Source organism: Notamacropus eugenii, chromosome 5, assembly GCF_028372415.1.
Source record: "Notamacropus eugenii isolate mMacEug1 chromosome 5, mMacEug1.pri_v2, whole genome shotgun sequence".
NCBI classification, from domain to species: domain Eukaryota; kingdom Metazoa; phylum Chordata; class Mammalia; order Diprotodontia; family Macropodidae; genus Notamacropus; species Notamacropus eugenii.
The window spans coordinates 227,716,580-227,727,394 of record NC_092876.1 but is presented as its reverse complement, the minus strand read 5'-3'; the positions used below and the strand labels follow the sequence as shown (position 1 = coordinate 227,727,394).

The following is a 10,815-nucleotide window of genomic DNA, read 5'->3' as shown; positions in this document are numbered from 1 at the left end:
CAAGATTGGCTATATTAAGAAAATTAGACAGGAACTTTTTAAATTTCAGTTTATAATGGAGAAGTGTCTCTCAGATGCATTTGGGGATCCAATTTTCCCAGTAGATTGCACTAAATCATCATCAAAACTATATATATCAAACGGGGTGTGTTATTCAGAGTAAATAAACCTCTGGTATTGTCTCTGTCATCAAAGAAATTGCCGAAGAAAATTGACAGGCATGTTGCACGGAGACCTATGGTTTTGCTGTTATCCAGTCTTTTCAGTTGTATCTGACTCTCTTTGACCTCATTTGAGTTGTTTTTGTTTTTTTTTTTGGCAAAGATAGTGGAGTGGTTTGCCATTTACTTCTCCAGCTCGTGTTATAGATAAGGAAACTGAGGCAAACAGGAGTAAGTGATTTGGCCAGGGTCATAAAGCTAAGTGTCTGAGGCCAGATTTGAACTCACAAAGTCTTCCTGACTCCAGGTCCAGCAGTATATTCACTGTGCCACAAAGACATAATAAAACTAAGCTAAGCTAACATTTGACAGCTATTCCCTACCCCTCAAAAATCTACATATTTTGTATCCAGAATTTAGAAGAACCAAGGACACTGGAATTGAGGAAGAAATGTTGTCTTTTCCGTGTATCCTATGGCAGTTCATCTTGATATTTAAAATACCATAGTACTTCAACTCCTAAACTGCTTTTAGCTATCCTTGTATCCTGGCCCAGAATTGTAAAGGTGGGGGTGTTTTTGTTCTTTTAAAAATGATTTTAAGGAATTATCACTAATATAATTAGTAAATCCTATATAAAAATTCCAGTTTTAATATTATGGTGAACAGAATTTAATATTTCTTATATGACTCAAGCAGTCTTTTGGGGGGCTTGCAATGCGCTGGGGAAAACATAGGATGATAAAATTCCATATTTAGAGATCGAAGGGTCCTTGAGATCATCTTACCCAAACCTTTCAATTTAAAAAGGAGGAATCTCAGTCCAGAGTTGGTGAGTCACTTGCCAAAGGTCATAACAGATAGTAAACAGTAAAACGGGATCATGGTGGCAAAGCTTGAAAGTGACTTTTTAATAATCTTAAGGTTGATAGAATGTCAGATAAGCTAGTTTTTACTGTGTCATCATTTGCTAGGAGATAAATGGAATTCTTTACCCTCATCTTTCAGCGGAAGAAAAAAGCTGAAAACTAAGGAATTATGAAGAGACGAGGAAACTAGCTTTAGTGCAGTAAGTGATCTCAGAGCAAGTGTAAACAGAAGGGATTTAAAAGAATTTTTTAGTTATTTGTTGGAGAAGGGAAAGGGGCATGAAACTACTGAAGAAGAGGAAACTTTCTGCCTATGGTGTATAGGAAGGGGCAATCAGGTAAATAATCCAATGAATTTCAATTCAATAAACATTTATTAAGTTCTTACTTTATGTCTAGGGCAGCTAAATGCACAGTGGGTAGAGCAACCAGCACAGAGTGAGGAAGACCTGAGTGCAAATCTGACCTCAGATACCAATTGTGTGATCCTGGGCAAGTCCCTTAACACTTTCTGCCTCAGTTTCTTCATCTGTAAAGTGAGCTGGAGAAGAAAATAGCAAATCACTCAAGTAAGTATCTTTGCCAAATTAACAGCAAAATGGGATCACTAAAAGAAAAGCTTTTCATGGAGTTTAGTGTTTCATTCTTTAGCTCTACAATTAGAGGCTGAGAGAATTGGTAGGTTTTGAGTATGCAAGTTAAACAGCTTAATGAGATTTTCAATGATCAGACATCCTGGGAAGCAAACATAACAAAACAGAAAAGAAGTCTCTAGAATACAGTCCAATAACTAAAGACATCTGCAACAGTAGGCTGAGAATCCACTAAACTAAAAAGTTCTAGAACAGGCCTTTCACATCCCCAGTTTCAAATCCACCATAGAACATTAGAAACATGGCAGTATTCACCACACAATATTACCAGCTCCACAGTGACAAGTGCTACGGGGATGTTTGATACTCACAAATAAGCAAAGTGGGAAACTGAACATTGACAATCATTTGCATTTGTAAGATCTCATAGAATCTACACAACATCTAAAAGAAAAAAAGTCACAACTCTTAATAGAACTACCAATTTTGAAAAGTGTTATGTGGAAAATAGATATATTAATAGTATAGAGTAGGTATAGTAATGTTATATATTAATATGGTAAAAGACCTGCTTAATATTTTCTTTCCTCCCCATTACACAAATATTTGTGTTAATATTTGAAGATAATCTAATATCTGAACATTCAGATGTACAAGGAAAATGAGCCACTTAACCTCACTTGGCCTCTGTTTCTTCATCTGTTAAATGAAACGGTTGAACTAGATATCTTTGAGGTCTCTTCTGGCTCTTGGTATATAATCCTATAGTAAACTAAGAGATGACTATTTGTTCTAAAGTGAGTTGACATATGGATTCCAAAGAATATTATCACAAGCTTCCTTAATTCATTTAAAGTTTTATTTGATTTACCATATAAGAAAACAAAAACTGGGACTGGCTCTTTAAAAGCACACATTCACTGTACATATACACTCCAAGACACACAAATTCTGTCACTTTTAATTAATTGTGCATGTCAGAGGGAAAAAAGACTCTATATTTTAAAAACTCTGCAGGTTTATCAATACGGTAATAATTGTCTTTCCATAGATTTGCCAAATCTCTTAGGTACCATTATGTTACTGTGGATTTCTTGGCATTATCCCAGTCCTTTACAATTAGTCTTTTGGCCATCATCCCAGATCTTGATAAAACGCAGTGTTTTTTTCATTATAATGTGTAGGCTTTTTTCATTATAATCCATTCACTCAATAAACATGTGTTGAGTACCTACTATATGTAAAACATTGTTGTGGGCAAAGTTAGCTGTGAAAAACTGAAAATAGTTCATTTTTTATTATTTTTGTATTTTCATATATATTATATTTTAACACTTTTAATTTCCTTTTTGATATATTTTCATTTTTTCAATTATTAAGCATTATTTTGTCTCCTACATTTACCCATTTTTTTAAAAAAGGAAAACAAACTATGTCCAACAAGTCCTCACTGATTATTGCAAATGACCTTGTAAGTATACAGAATTGAGCAGATATCATTCTTTCTTAATTTTTTTTGATAAATATTTTAGTAAGTATTTTTTTCCAACTACATATAAAGACAGTTTTTAATATTCATTTTTATAAGATTTTAAAATCCAATTTTTCTTTCCCTCCTTCCCCTTACACCTCCACCAATATGGCAAGTAACCTGATATAAGTTATACAGGTACAATCATGTAAACATATTTCCACATTAGTCATGCTGTGAAAGAAGAAACAGAACAAAAAGGAAAAGTCTTACACAGAAAAAAAAAATGTAAAAATAGTACACTTTGATCTGTATTCAGACTCCTTAGTTCTTTCTCTGAACGTGAATAGCATTTTCCATCGTGAGTCTTTTGGAATTGTCTTGGATCATTGTATTACTGAGAGGAACTAAGTTAATCATAGTTGATCATCATATAATATTGCTGTTACTGTGTACGATTTTCTCCTGGTTCTGCTAACTTCACCCAGCATCAGTTCATCTAGGTTTTTCTGAAATCCACCTGCTCATCATTTCTTATGGCACAACAGTATTTCATTATATTCTTATACCACAACTTGTTCAGCTATTTTCCAATTGATGGACATTCCCTCAATTTCCAATTCTTTGCCACCACAAAAATAGATATTATAAATATTCTGTACAAATAGGATATTTCCCCTTTTTTTATATGTCTTTGAGATGTAGACTCAGCAGTGGTTATTGATGGATGAAAGCATATGCACAGTTTGATTGTCCTTTGGGCATAGTTCCAAATTGCTCTCCAGAATGGTTGGATCAGTTCACAACTTCACCAACAATGCATTAATGTCCCAATTTCCCCACATTTTCTCCAACATTTATCATTTTCCTTTTCTTTCAAATTAGTCAATCCAAAGATATGAGGTGGTACGTCAGAGTTGTTTTAATTTGCATTTTTTCAATCATTAGTAATTCAGAGCATTTTTCTATGACTACAGATATCTTTAATTTCTACATCTGAAACCTGCCTCTTCATATCATTTGACCATTTATCAATTAGGGAAGGACTTTTATTCTTGTAAATTTGACTCAGGTGCTATATATTTTAGATATGATGCCTTTATCAGAAACATTGGCTATTGAGATTATTTAGCAGCTTTCTGCTCTCTAACATTGGTTGCATTGGCTTTGCTTATACAAAATCTATTTAATTTAATGAAGCAAAATTATCTTTTTGCATTTTATAATGTTCTATATCTCTTGTTAAGTCATATATTCTTCCCTTCTCTATAGATCTGATAAACTATCCCTTGCTCTCCTAATTTGCTTAGGATATCACCTTTTATTTCTAAATTATGTATACATTTTGACCTCATCTTGGTATAAGATATGAGACATTGGTCTATGCCTAGCTTCTGCCATACTATTTTCCAGTTTTTCCAGTAGTTTTTGTCAAATTGTGAGTCTTTATCCTGGAAAATGGAGTCTTTGGTTTAATCAAACAGTAGATTATTATAATCGTTTACTACTCTGTCTTATGTACTTAAAACTCTTCCACTGATCCACAACTCTATTTCTTAGCCAGTGCCAAGTAGTTTTGATGATTGCTGCTTTCTCCTATAGTTTTAGATCTATCATGGCTAGGCTACCTTTCTTTGCATTTTTTAAATTAATTTCCTTGATATTCTTGACCTTTTATTCTTCCAGATGAGCTTTGTTATTAATTTTTCTAGCTCTATAAAATATTATTGGTGATTTGATTGGTATGGCACTAAATGAGGAAATTAATTTAGATAGAATTGTCATTTTTATTATATTAGCTCAGTCTAACCATGAGCAATTGATATTTTTCTAATTGCATAGACCTGATTTTATTTGTGTGAATAGTTGCTGGGTTTATCTTAACAGATGGACTCCCAAATATTTTATGTTATCTACAGTTATTTTAAGTGGAATTTCTCTTTCTGTCTCTTGCTGCTGGGCTTTGTTGGTCATATAAAGAAATGCCAATGACTTATGTAGGTTTATTTCATATCCTACAGCTTTGCTAAAGTTGTTAATTATTTTAAGCAGATTTTTTTAGTTGATTGTCTATGATTCTCTAACTACACCATCATACCATCTGCAAAGAGTAATAGCTTTGTCCCTCATTGCCTAGTCTAATTCCTTCAATTTCTTCTTGTCTTATTGCTAAAACTAACATTTCTAGAAAATTTTGAATAATAGTGGTGATAATGGACATTCTTGTTTCATCCCTGATCTTATTGAGGAGGCTCCTAGGTCATCATTATTACAGATAATGCTTGCTGATAATTTTAGATAGATATTGTTATCATTTTAAGGAAAGTTCCATTTATTCTTATGCTTCTCACATATTCTTAAAATGTACAAACAAAAGAATAAAGATGAAAACTGCATTTAAAGAAACGGGAGAAGTGATTCTGAAGGACCAAGCCTAAAACACTATGGACTACATCTTGCCATCCCCATTATAGGTCTCATGATGTACTTTGTGGGAAGAAACAAGAGAATGTTAGGATGCAGATAAAACAAGACATGAGGTAGAGGATAGAAGAGAACATTTAATGTACTTCAGTCAAGTTCCTGGTAGACAGCAAAGGGAAGTTAATACCTGTAGTCTCTCAGAAAGGAGAGTGATTATGATAGAAAAAATGATATGGCAAGGGAGATATTGAAACAGGAGTAAAGAAAGGGGAAGATCTCAACTCCATGTGGGGAAGGGCTACAATGGAGAGAGATATTTTGTAACAGGAGATTGGGACAATACAATGGAATTAATATGTGATGAGTTGATATACAAGACCATTTCTTCTAATAGAACGTTATACCTCCAACGACAACATCCTACTTCAGGAGAAAGGAAATTAGGAAAAGTAGAGGTAACCGATGTCAAGAAAACTAGGAAGGCATAGACCAAGATGTAATACAATAACAATAAGCATGTACATAGAAAACTAGGTGGATAGAATGTTGAACCTGGATTCAGAAAGACCTAACTTCAAATCTGACCTTGAGCAAGTTACTTTACCCTGCCTGTCTCAGTTTCCTCATCTAGAGCTAGAGAAAGAAATGGCAAACCAATTCAGTATCTATGCAATAACACACTAAAAAGGAGTCATGAAGAGTCAAACATGACTGAAATGACTAACCAGCAATAAAAAAGCATTTATATAGTATTTTAAGGCTTACCAAGTTTTTTATATGATTCATTTAAGAGAAAATTTTATAAGTTGGAAAAAAAACAATCAGAAGTGGCTAAAGTGCCAGGGGTACAATTGGCCCTCATGATTTGAGACAAAATGAAAGATTTTATCATGGCAAAATGCTTTGCCTTGTCATAATGACTACTTCAAAGATGCAACAGAAAAAAGGGATTGAAGTCTACAAGTCAATAACTTAGAAATTATTTCAAAGAGTAAAGCAAAGCTTGGTATCTTAGAAACTTTAATTCCACAAGAGACCCAAGATTAAAGGAAGAAAAAAAAAACAAATATACAGACTATAAAGCAAAGAATACAAGTTAAGAACAGAAAGAAAGAGAAAAGATCTATTGAAGATAAGGCAAATTCTTCATAGAAAATGAATGGGGGGGGAACTAAAGAGAGGGAAAGTATTAGAGGAGTAGGGAATTTTGAACTAGTTATTTAACTAAGAGGCAAAGGGGAATGTGTGTGCAAAAGATAGAATAATTAGTTAACTAAACAAAAGAAAGAAAGAAAGAATCAATTAGCTAAGCAAAATTCCCAAACTAGGGAAAGGTTTGATAAATGGGAGAATCGAATTATGGCTGTGGATAAGAGAACCTATGGGAATAGGTCCAATTCAAATTACATTAAGCAAAAAAAAAAAATCATAAGGAGAAAGTACTGTTGTAAAAAAGGAAAATGAACAAAAACATCCTAACTCAGAAAATACTAAACACAGAGGACTAAATAAAGCTAATTCATAAAACTGCAAATGTGAATGTATAGTGCAATCAAATAAAACAAAAGTCTGACAAATTTAATTAGAAAACCTCACATTCTATTGCTTAAAGGAAACACATCAAAAAATCAAAGTAATGTACAGAAGAAAAGTGAGACACTGCAACAAAAATTTCTAGGCATCACATGAGTCCAGAAAAACAGAAATTGAAATCATGTTTTGAGATAAAAATTCACAATAAAAGCTGAGATAAACACAGAAAGTGCATTATGCTAAAAAAGAAAGCATATAAAACAAACCAAATCTGATATTAAATATATGTGATTCAAATGAAATAGCACATAAATTCACAAGAGAAAAATAATTGAATTACAAAGACATTGATAGCAATAAAAAGTCCCCTTAATGTTATTCTCTTAGATTTAGACAACTATATCAGAAAGATCAAAAAGGAAAAACTATAGAATTCAACAAATCACTGGAGAAATTAGAACTCAAAGAATTATGAAATCTTCTTTATTAGATGATTATATATTTCCCAGCAGCACAGGTGAACTTTTAGAAAAAATTGACCAAGAACTAGAGCCCAGGTATAGCATATAAACGTAAAAAATGCAAAAATATTAAGTGCATCATTTACATATCATAATAAAACTGAAATAATGATTAATTCTGAAAGCATAAGCAAAAGACAAAAATGTGAATGGAAACCATGAAGTCCTAAAGAGTAAACAGGTCAAAGAATGAATCATAGAAACAATAATTATTTGAAAACTAATGATAATCACAAAACAACCCACAAATATTTCTGGGATGCAAGTCAGTCATTTATATGGGGGAAAATATCCCTAATAAAAATATATTAACAACCTAGTAAAAGATGAGGATTAAAAACAGAATATAAGATTTAAGGCATTTGAAACTCTGCAAATTAGCAAGTCTAAAATAGTCACTAAAGAAACTTAAGGTTGTAAAACAAATAGATGAATTGGAAACTAAAAATACTATAGAAGTTGTAAAATGACAAAAAATTGGCTCTTCAGAAGCACTACAAAAACAATTAAAAATTTTTAGCCAGCTTGATGGAAAAGAAGACAGAAAATCAAATCAACAAGATAGGAGATGAACAAAACAAAATTACAAAAAACAAAAAAAGAAAGAAATCCAAATTATTTCCTTCCATCAGTTTGAATTCTTCTTTTCATCATGACTAATGTGAAAATAAGTTTAATATGAATGTACAAGTAGAGTCTGTATCAGATTGCATGCTGTCTTGGGAAGAGGAAAGAAAAGGGAGGAAAAAATAATTTTTTAAACTCAAAATCTTATGTAAATAAATGTTGAAAACTAAAAATAAATCAATTAATTATGTTTAAAAAATAATAAAAACTATCACAACATACTATGTAAGCTGAGAAAAAGAAAGATTATTTTAAAATATACTTAAATTAACAAAACATAAAATAGACATCTAACCAAAGAAACAATTCATTATAACCAAATTGATTTTATATAAAAAAAAGGCAAGGGTGGTTAAATATTAGTAAAACAACCAACACAATCATATTAAAAACAGTCTCAAAGCAACTGATTTTCTTAATAGATGCATGAAAAGCTTCTGACAAAGTAAAACACTTACTTATGTTCAAATAAAATCCCTATAAATGATGGACAAAGTAACACTTACCCTCAAAAGAACCTACTGTGCTCACATTTCTAACAAGCTGGTGGGACTATTTTATCTATGCATCATTGCTAAACAGTGACAGACTTAGAGCTAAGCACTCAGTTGAGCATCTTGTTCCATAGCAAAAACAGAGTTCCAAGGAGACAAAGCCATTGTGAGCTTTCAGAACTTCATGGGTTGTGCTATGTTCAATTGGTAGGGAAAAGCACCTTTTTAGCATCCAGGATTCTGGGGGGACCAGGCCCTGCAGAAGCTATAGTCCTACAGGGGACAGGACCTTGTTGCTTTTGGCCTTTCTGACATACTCACCTTCTTTTTCCTCCAAGAACACGGCTAATTAAATAAATAGGACTCAGCTAAGGGCCCCTCTCAGCAGCTTGCCCTGAAGCAATGCCTACTGGCTGTCTGAATCCCCTGAATTGGGTTGGTCCTCCTCAAGGACAGGAAGATAATGTTAACCAAGAGAATATTTTCACATTTCTTCCTGAATCTTAGACTTTAGATTTATCCCTCTTGGGTGAAGATATTCATTATTACCACAAATTTCCCACCATACACTGGGGTATATGGCAACCATTGTGTATGACTGGGGAGGATAATTCATTCATTGAGTCTTTCATCCAACAAATGTCCATTGGCATCTATAGCATTCCTTCTTCTAGAGCTTATCTCATTTCTAGGTATAATGATTAATATTTACAGTACTTGAGGTAACTAGCTAGCAAAGTAGATAGAGGGCTTAATACGGAGCCAGGAAGACCTAAATTCTGATCGACTCTAAGAGAGTTATGAGCTATGTGTTGCTGGGCAAGTCATCTAACCTATCTTCCTCAATTTTCTCAACTGTATAATGGGGAGAATAATAGTGCCTACCTGTCAAACTTGTGAAGGTCAAATAAGATAATATTTATAAAGCACTTAGCAGTATTTCTCCTACATAGACAATTTAGAAACCCTTCCTTCCTAGTTTCCTTCCTTCCTTTCTTCCTTCCTTCCTTCCTTCCTTCCTTCCTTCCTTCCTTCCTTCCTTCCTTCCTTCCTTCCTTCCTTCCTTCCTTCTTTATGAAGTGCTTTCCAAACAATGCATTAGAGGTAGATAGTACAAGTGTCTTTTTCCCCATTTCACAAATGAAGAATTTGAAATGGAGAAGTTAAATGATTTACCCATGGTTACAAAACTAGTAAAAGAGCTAAGACTGGAACTAGTATCTCAATTTCAAGTCGAATCTCCCTCTTTTATCTTTTTATCTTTTATACTTATAATATTTGCTTTTTTCCCTGGAGAACTTCAAACCAAATTATTTTAATAACCAAAATACATTATTCTTATTGCAAATGGGCATCACAATATGTAATATCAATTCTAACTCTGATTTTGAGGGCCCTCCATTCCTGTCATGCTCTAACCCTCAGAAAAGGGCATCTACTCAAGAGAAGAAATTTTACAAAAGTACTGCCAGCCTATACTTTTTAGAGTAAAATTTTTTAGAATAAAGTTCAAGTTTCTCTGCTTCTCCATTTATTTTTCTGTAACCATGGCAAAGTTTGCTAACCTTCATCTCTTAAGATTGTTTTGGCAAACTCTATGTTTTAAATTAGTAACTTCTGGTCACTGCTATTATTAAAAACAACAACCACTACAACAGCCTTTCACATCTTTATCCATATCCCAGCTGCTTCTCACGTTATTATGCTTACTTATATGAAATTTTTTTTAAAAAAATGTATTCAGACTTGGTTATTTGCAGCATTTAAATGTCACAGTACCTTTCTTTTTTGACACAGTACATTTTGTTAAGGGCAATATGCTGTTTTCCTGTAAAAAAGCACTTTTAAAATAGGTATTTTCCCAGAATTCTTTCTAGTAAAGTCTGATGAAAGCAACCCTAATTTAAGCATCTCTAATCCCTCATCACCTTCTATAATTGTTTATCTCTCCCAAGAGGGTCTCTAAGGAAGCTCATAAACACACCTTTTCAGTGTCTAAGAACATTTTAAACATTTTACAACATTTATCTTGATGGCTTTGACTGTTTGTCTCCCCATAGCATCTGTAGCATTACTTCCAATGTTTGGCTAATGAGGTATCCTAAAGGAAATAAGGTTCCCT

General features: G+C 33.0%; 1 long non-coding RNA gene across 1 annotated transcript in view; it reads right to left on the bottom strand.

The window, feature by feature from the left end:
* LOC140509103 (uncharacterized) overlaps positions 1-8,840 on the bottom strand; it is a 104,894-nt gene extending 96,054 nt beyond the window's left edge. The window contains exon 1 of the long non-coding RNA XR_011968570.1: positions 8,706-8,840. This is a non-coding gene — a long non-coding RNA (uncharacterized lncRNA). The remainder of the gene's footprint in view (positions 1-8,705) is intronic.
* Positions 8,841-10,815: the final 1,975 nt, after the last annotated feature.